This window comes from Citrus clementina, unplaced genomic scaffold (assembly GCF_000493195.1).
Source record: "Citrus clementina cultivar Clemenules unplaced genomic scaffold, Citrus_clementina_v1.0 scaffold_5, whole genome shotgun sequence".
In the NCBI taxonomy this organism is placed as follows: Eukaryota; Viridiplantae; Streptophyta; class Magnoliopsida; order Sapindales; family Rutaceae; genus Citrus; species Citrus x clementina.
The window spans coordinates 5447971-5455953 of NW_006262201.1; the positions used below are offsets into that span (position 1 = coordinate 5447971).

The 7983-nt window shown below is 41.6% G+C and overlaps 2 long non-coding RNA genes across 4 annotated transcripts in view; both read left to right on the forward strand.

Annotated features, from left to right (window-relative positions):
• Nucleotides 1-1273, forward strand: part of LOC112097736 — a 3357-nt gene extending 2084 nt beyond the window's left edge. The window contains exon 3 of one of the 2 annotated variants that reach the window (XR_002905210.1): nucleotides 951-1273. This is a non-coding gene — a long non-coding RNA (uncharacterized LOC112097736). The other variant, XR_002905209.1, reaches the window with a different exon arrangement.
• Nucleotides 1274-4777: 3504 nt separating this feature from the next.
• Nucleotides 4778-6957, forward strand: LOC112097737. Of its 2 annotated transcripts, none has more exons than XR_002905212.1 (3): nucleotides 4778-4878; nucleotides 5803-5866; nucleotides 6549-6957. It is a non-coding gene; the product is annotated as an uncharacterized LOC112097737 (long non-coding RNA). The 2 variants fall into 2 exon arrangements; XR_002905211.1 differs by lacking the exon at nucleotides 4778-4878 and adding an exon at nucleotides 5500-5526.
• The last annotated feature ends 1026 nt before the right edge of the window (nucleotides 6958-7983 follow it).

The window sequence follows — 7983 nt, forward strand, 5'->3', positions numbered from 1 at the left end:
TTTGGGTTTCGTTTTGAATAAAGTGTGTTATTTTTGAAAGTTAAGAAAAGTGAATTAAATGTGGTAGGATTTAAAATGTGTAAAGAGGTATGTGAATATGAGTACAGTGATTTAGATGAGGGGTAATAAGGGAGGCCCGCCAAATGAGGGGTAATAAGGGAGGTGCGCGCTCTGATTGTAAGGAGGCCTTTGGGGCCCGTCTGAGTACACATAGAGGCTTTGGGCCGTGTGCTTGGGCGCTTTTGTCCTTTGGGGACTAGATTATGCATGCAGAGATATGATGAGATATGATTTTCAGATTTGTGAAATCGATATGATTTGGTGATATGATTTCTATGGTTGGTAATCTGATTTAAATATTTAATGATTTATTTCTGATTTCTCACTTATGGTTTAATGAAACCGTGTTTGGATATGCTTATTTCTTTTAAAGTAAAGATTAATTTTCAAACCTACTATCCACTCACTGATCTCACTGAGTTTTAAACTCACCCCGTTTTTATTATATTTTCCCCCCCTCACCAGGAGGTTGCAGGTACACCAGACCGACCCAGCGACTGTATATATTTTGAGTCTTGGCCACGTGATGGTGCTAGAGTATATAAATGTTTTTGTTGGGACATCTTGGTCATCTTGTTCTTTTGGGGTTGTATATTATATAACTCAGTATTTTTGGTTGAGTATGTTGAGCACTGGAGTTTGTTGTATATTCATATTTGTACTTTGGGAGTGTTATATATATAAAGGAGACTCTGTCGAATTTTCAGCAGATTCTTTACGTATAATATTATTTTTAAGTCTGTTTTGATGTAACTAGATAGACTCGCCTGGGGGGTTTCGGGGCGGGTCGTTTCAGTTGGTATCAGAGCATGGTTTTAGATTCTGTAGACTTTACTGTCTTAATCATAATAAGTTTTATCTTTATTAAAGTCAGAGTTTATCTCTTGTAGGCACCATCATGCTTCGTCGTAGTAGTAGACGTGGCCGTGGCCGTGGTCGAACTAGGCCAATAGCTGGGTTGACTTCTGGTAGTGTACCTGCGGGGGAACGTGAACCCGCGAATGAGGGGATAGTTGAATCCTCTACGCATGGAATTGCACAACAGACACCGGGGGATGCCCCGAATATTGAGCAGTCATTTGATAGGCTGGCTCAAATCATGACTACAGTTGTGCAAAATCAGACTCAAGCACATGTCGGTAATGCAAATACTATTGAGCGAGTGAGGAGTTTAGGGGCGAAGAGTTTTAATGGTTTCGGAGAACCACCTGAGGCTGAGTCACGGTTTGTTAAGTTAGAGCGTATTTTTGATGTGATGAAGTGTCCAGAAGATGATAGATTATCCTTCGCCACTTTCCTGCTCGAGGATAGAGCTTACCATTGGTGGCAGACAGTGGAGAGACGATATCAGGGACATGCTGCGATTACTTGGGTTATTTTCCGCAAGGAATTCTACGATCATTATTTTCCTGTTGTATATCAGGATATTAAACGGAGTGAATTCTTTCGGTTGGTTCAGGGATCTCTGACAGTTGAGGAGTATGAGAAGAAATTTTTAGATCTCTCTAGATTTGCTACATCTGTAGTCGGTGATGAGAGAGAGAGATGCAGACGGTTCGAGGATGGCCTCCGATTTGAGATTCGTACCACCGTGACTGCATCACGATATACTGAGTTTGGGGAGGTAGTTGAGGCAGCCAGGAGAGTAGAGCACAGTATTGCAGAGGGACGTAGATTTCATGCACTGAAGCAAAAGCGTAGCCAGAGCTGGGCAGAGGGTGACTCTAGTAGTAGGCCGCCCAAGAGAGGGGGTATTCCTACGAGTTATTTTGATAGTATGCAAAGGAGTCAGGGTACAGGCTTCAGAGGGGACTCGAGACAAGCTGTTAGTCATAGTTCTGTACAACCATTGGTAGGGAGTAATACCAGGACTCAGGGACAGTACGACCGCAGTAGCGGGGGATATCGTGATGATCGTTCTAGGAGTTTCCAGCTAACTTCTTGCCCTTCATGTGGCAGGAATCATCAGGGCCAATGTCGTGTTGGAGACAGAGTTTGTTATTTATGTGGTCAGCCTGGACACATCAGGAGATTTTGCCCTACTTTATCTCAGGGTGATAGCTCTACAGGAGGGACAGCCTCACGGTACCGGCCTTACTCTAGCCAGATTCAGGGTCAGAGAGGAGTGCAGACAGGAGGTTCTACATCTACCTTTAGGGGTCAGACGACTGCTTCAGGTCAGAGAGGTCAGTCTGGTCGACCTCATACTCAGGCTCGAGTTTTTGCTTTGACGCAGCAGGAGGCACGTGCTGCACCCGAAGTTATTATGGGTATATTATCTATCCTTGGCCGCGAGGCTCATATTCTTATTGATCCTGGATCCACACACTCTTTTGTTTCTCGTACTTTTGCTATGCATATAGGGCGAGAGCCCGAACTGCTAGATTGTGAATTAGTTGTTCGTACACCTACCGGAGAGTCAGTACTTGCTCAGAGTGTGTATCGAGATTGTATGATTGGAATGGGTGAACATGAATTTGAGGCGAATTTGATTTCCTTAGAGATTTATGACTTTGATGCTATTTTGGGTATGGATTGGCTTGAATCTCATTATGCTACGGTGGATTGTTTCAAAAAGGATGTTGTGTTTAAAAAGCCAGGGAAAGCTGAGGTGAAATTTTGTGGGGAGCGCAGAGTTCTACCCTCATGTGTTATATCTGCTATTAGTGCAAGACGGTTGTTAAGAAAAGGATGCTCAGCTTATTTAGCTCATGTGATAGATACAGAAGCTCGAGAATTGAGATTGGAGGATATTACAGTAGTTAAAGAATTTCCAGATGTTTTTCCAAATGAACTTCCTGGAATGCCACCTAACAGAGAAGTTGAGTTTTCTATTGACTTAGTCCCTGGAACATCTCCAATATCTATGGCACCGTACCGAATGGCTCCAGCAGAATTAAAGGAACTGAAGGTTCAATTGCAAGAGTTGGTAGAGAAAGGGTTTATTAGACCTAGTGTGTCCCCGTGGGGAGCTCCAGTCTTATTTGTTAAGAAAAATGATGGGACTTTTAGACTCTGCATCGACTATAGGCAGTTGAATAAAGTTACGGTACGCAATAAGTATCCACTTCCGCGTATTGATGACTTGTTTGATCAACTCCAAGGGGCAAAAGTATTTTCTAAGATTGATTTGCGCTCGGGTTACCATCAGCTTAGAATTAAAGATGTTGACGTTCCTACAACAGCATTCAGAACCCGTTATGGGCACTATGAGTTCTTAGTGATGCCATTTGGATTGACAAATGCCCCAGCTGCTTTTATGGACCTGATGAACAGGGTATTTAGCCTATACCTAGATCGGTTTGTGATTGTATTCATTGATGATATTTTGGTGTATTCCCGAAACGAGAAGGAGCATGCAGAGCATTTGTGGACTGTTTTACAGACTTTGAGACAGAAGCAGTTGTATGCCAAGTTCAGCAAATGTGAGTTTTGGTTGGACAGAGTCGTATTTTTGGGCCATGTGATATCAGCTGAAGGTATTTATGTTGATCCTCAAAAGATTGAAGCAGTTGTGAAATGGGAACGGCCTACAAATGTCACAGAGGTTCGGAGTTTTCTTGGGTTAGCTGGTTATTATCGTAGATTTGTGGAAGGATTCTCCAAGATTGCTATTCCTATGACACGATTAACCAGAAAGAATGCTAAGTTCCAGTGGGATGATGACTGTGAAAAAAGTTTTCAAGAACTTAAGACATGTTTGACCTCAGCACCAGTTCTTACACTTCCATCTGGTAATGAAGGATTTATGGTTTACAGTGATGCCTCTAGGCAGGGATTGGGTTGTGTATTGATGCAGCATGGGAAAGTGGTGGCTTATGCCTCTAGACAACTTAAGAAGCATGAACAAAACTATCCAACACATGATTTAGAACTAGCAGCAGTGGTGTTTGCACTCAAGATATGGCGGCATTACTTATATGGAGCAACATGTCAGATTTTTACCGATCATAAGAGCTTGAAGTATTTGTTTACTCAGAAGGAGTTGAATTTGAGACAGAGGAGATGGATCGAACTGATTAAGGACTACGATTGCACTATCGATTATCATCCAGGCAAAGCAAATGTGGTGGCTGATGCACTAAGTAGAAAGTCTTCCAGCTCTATCGCTCACTTGCGAGTGAAATATGTACCTCTGTTGATCGAGTTGAGATCTTTGGAAGTCGAGTTGAATACTGACAATCGTGGAGCTTTGATAGCTAACTTCCGCGTTAGGCCGACTTTGATTGACAAAGTTCACCATATGCAAGCTCAGGACCCACAGTTAATGAAGTTAAAAGAGGATGTGCAGAAAAGTTTACGAACCGATTTTATGGTGAGAGAGGATGGAGTTGTATTCATGGGTAATAGACTCTGTGTACCTGATATTAAAGATTTGAAAAAAGAGATTATGGAAGAAGCTCACTGTTCAGCCTATGCGATGCATCCTGGTAGTACGAAGATGTACCGTACCTTGAGAGATCATTATTGGTGGCAGGGCATGAAGAGAGAGATAGCAGAATTTGTTTCTCGATGTTTGGTCTGTCAACAGATTAAAGCTGAACACCATAGGCCTGCAGGGTGCTCTCAGCCGCTTCCTATTCCAGAGTGGAAGTGGGAGCACATTACTATGGATTTTGTGGCGGGACTTCCACATACTCAGAAAGGACATGATGGTGTTTGGGTGGTTGTAGATCGACTTACAAAATCTGCTCATTTCTTACATTTCTAAGACCATCCCTCTAGTAAAAGTGCGATGGAGGAATCATACAAAGGAAGAGGCTACCTGGGAGCGCGAGGACTTAGTGCGAGCTCAATATCCCTATCTTTTCTTATCAGGTACGTAAATTTCGAGGACGAAATTTTTCTTTATTCGGTTTTTGTAATACCTGTGAATGTAAAATGGCATGAGGCGGTGAAAGAGTTTATAAGCAAAGGAATATGTTGGAAACAGAGGAAAAACACATGCACGTGCAAAACAGAGAGAGAGAAGCTGCCAACTTACCCGATCTTGACCCGCCGGATCCGACCCGACCCGCGACTTTAACCCGGACGGATTTCACGTTTCCGACCACCGTTTTGGCCGAGCTTGGTACCGATCTGAAGCTTAGAAGCCGACCGTCGTTCCCCTGCCATCCTCACTGCCGAAAACGAACCGGAACGCCGGCGATCGAAGCTTGAAACCCGCGACTGCTTCACTTTACTCCGCCGAGATTTTCGCCGGTTTTGAGTGACACCACCGGTTGGATTTTGTTCCTCATGACTCCCTCTTCCATTTCCGACCATTCATAGGCACCGAGAGTCGTCGTTTTGCTGCCGGTCGATTGTTGGAACTCACGGCTGTCGAGCTAGATTCCGGCGTCGTTGCCGCGCGTTGGAGCTCACCGCCGGTACCATTGAACTCAGCGTGATTGGCACTTTAAGATTTGAGCTTCCTGGCCAGCGTTGACCAAATTCCAGTGACCGTTGACCGGCAAGGGCATTTTGGTAATTTCACACTATGAGGGCAATTTTGTCATTTCTGAGCCTGTGGATATTTTAGTAATTCATAGAATTGTGAATTGGGTGTAATTACGATTTCGAGGATAATTCGGTGATTTACGATTTCGGAGCATGTTAATGATTTACGGACTCAAGGGCATTTTAGTAATTTTATCGTCACGGGAGTTGTTAATTATGGATAAATGTTCGTTTCGAGTTATTGCATATATTTAGTCGGAATTCCGATTTACGGAGAATAATTATGTCGTTTCCTTGATTTAGGAGGATCCGCGAGCGAGAACCGGTCCGCGGACGTAGACGATAACCGACTGTGAACACCGTCACTGTGAGTGGAATATACGAAACTTATTTTTAGAGTTAATTATGATAGTAAAGCATGGTTGCGGAATAAGTATTTTTAAATGTGCTGATTTAATGATTTCTCGAAATGGATTTTATTCACTTGTTGATATTATATGAAAATGTTTGGTTAATAATTTTGCGTATCGATTTTGAATAAAGTGTGATATTATTTGAAAGTTAAGAAAAGTGGATTCAAATGTGGTATGATTTAAAATGTGGTAAAGAGGTATGTGAATATGAGTACAGTGATATAGATGAGGGGTAATAAGGGAGGCCCGCCAAACTGAGGGGTAATAAGGGAGGTGCGCGCTCTGATTGTAAGGAGGCCTTTGGGGCCCGTCTGAGTACACATAGAGGCTTTGGGCCGTGTGCTTGGGCGCTTTTGTCCTTTGGGGACTAGATTATGCATGCAGAGATATGATGAGATATGATTTTCAGATTTGTGAAATCGATATGATTTGGTGATATGATTTCTATGGTTGGTAATCTGATTTAAATATTTAATGATTTATTTCTGATTTCTCACTTATGGTTTAATGAAACCGTGTTTGGATATGCTTATTTCTTTTAAAGTAAAGATTAATTTTCAAACCTACTATCCACTCACTGATCTCACTGAGTTTTAAACTCACCCCGTTTTTATTATATTTTCCCCCCCTCACCAGGAGGTTGCAGGTACACCAGACCGACCCAGCGACTGTATATATTTTGAGTCTTGGCCACGTGATGGTGCTAGAGTATATAAATGTTTTTGTTGGGACATCTTGGTCATCTTGTTCTTTTGGGGTTGTATATTATATAACTCAGTATTTTTGGTTGAGTATGTTGAGCACTGGAGTTTGTTGTATATTCATATTTGTACTTTGGGAGTGTTATATATATAAAGGAGACTCTGTCGAATTTTCAGCAGATTCTTTACGTATAATATTATTTTTAAGTCTGTTTTGATGTAACTAGATAGACTCGCCTGGGGGGTTTCGGGGCGGGTCGTTTCAGTTGGTATCAGAGCATGGTTTTAGATTCTGTAGACTTTACTGTCTTAATCATAATAAGTTTTATCTTTATTAAAGTCAGAGTTTATCTCATCCTCTGCCCTGGTATGGAGGTCTTCCACCGCTTTGATTTCTGCCTCTTCCACGTTGACCAAAGAAGGCTTGGTTTTGATTTGTGCCAAGTCTAGCTTCTTCATCTTTTTCTACGATCACAATATGTTCATGGTTTTGGAGAGCATTGATGAGTTGTTTAAGGCTGGGATATGGAGGTTTATTGAGCATTGTAGTTTTGAAGTCAGCATATTTGGGACCTAAGGCTCTTGCAATTTGAAAAATTTTGTCATCATCGTTCATTGGTTTTCCAATGGCTGCCAACTTGTTGCTGACGCCCTTGAATTTCTTAAGAAATTCATCAAGCTTGGAAGATCCTTTCTTTAGAGAATAAAGGCTATCTTTTAGCCATGTTTCTTACTCCTTAGTTGCAGGTAGCATGATCTCTTCAACAGTGAGCCAGATTTCTTGAGCCGTCTGCAAGCCGATAACCATGCTCAACACGTCTTCATTCATCATACTTCTAAGCCAAGTTGTGAGAAGTCCATCATTATTTTTCCACATGAGAAAATCTAGATTATTTATCTCCTTCCCCTCTTGCTCTATCATCTTCGGTGGAGTCTTAACATCAACTATATAGTGATTTAGCCCAAGGGCAAATATAAGTGGTTGAACATGAGAACTCCAAAGAAGATAATTTTTGGTGTTGAGTTTGATTGGAACCAAACTCGAACACTGATGGAAAGATTGAAGGGATAGGGATGGTTCTGAATTTGAACTTGAAGCCATGAGGCTCTGATACCATAAAATTAGTTGAGATGCTTGAATATGGTGAAAATAGTAATTGTTTTTGTCTCTTAATTCAATTGCTTGAAGTTTACAAATATAAAGACGTTTAAGATGCTGTAAAAGGAAAGACAATATTTACAATAATTATAATAATCATATAGCCGTTGTGATGAATCCACCATGACACATGCTGCTATATTTTACATCAATTATGGCTTAGACGAGATGTTGGAAATCCTTTTGCTATGGCTGTACAAACTACCATATT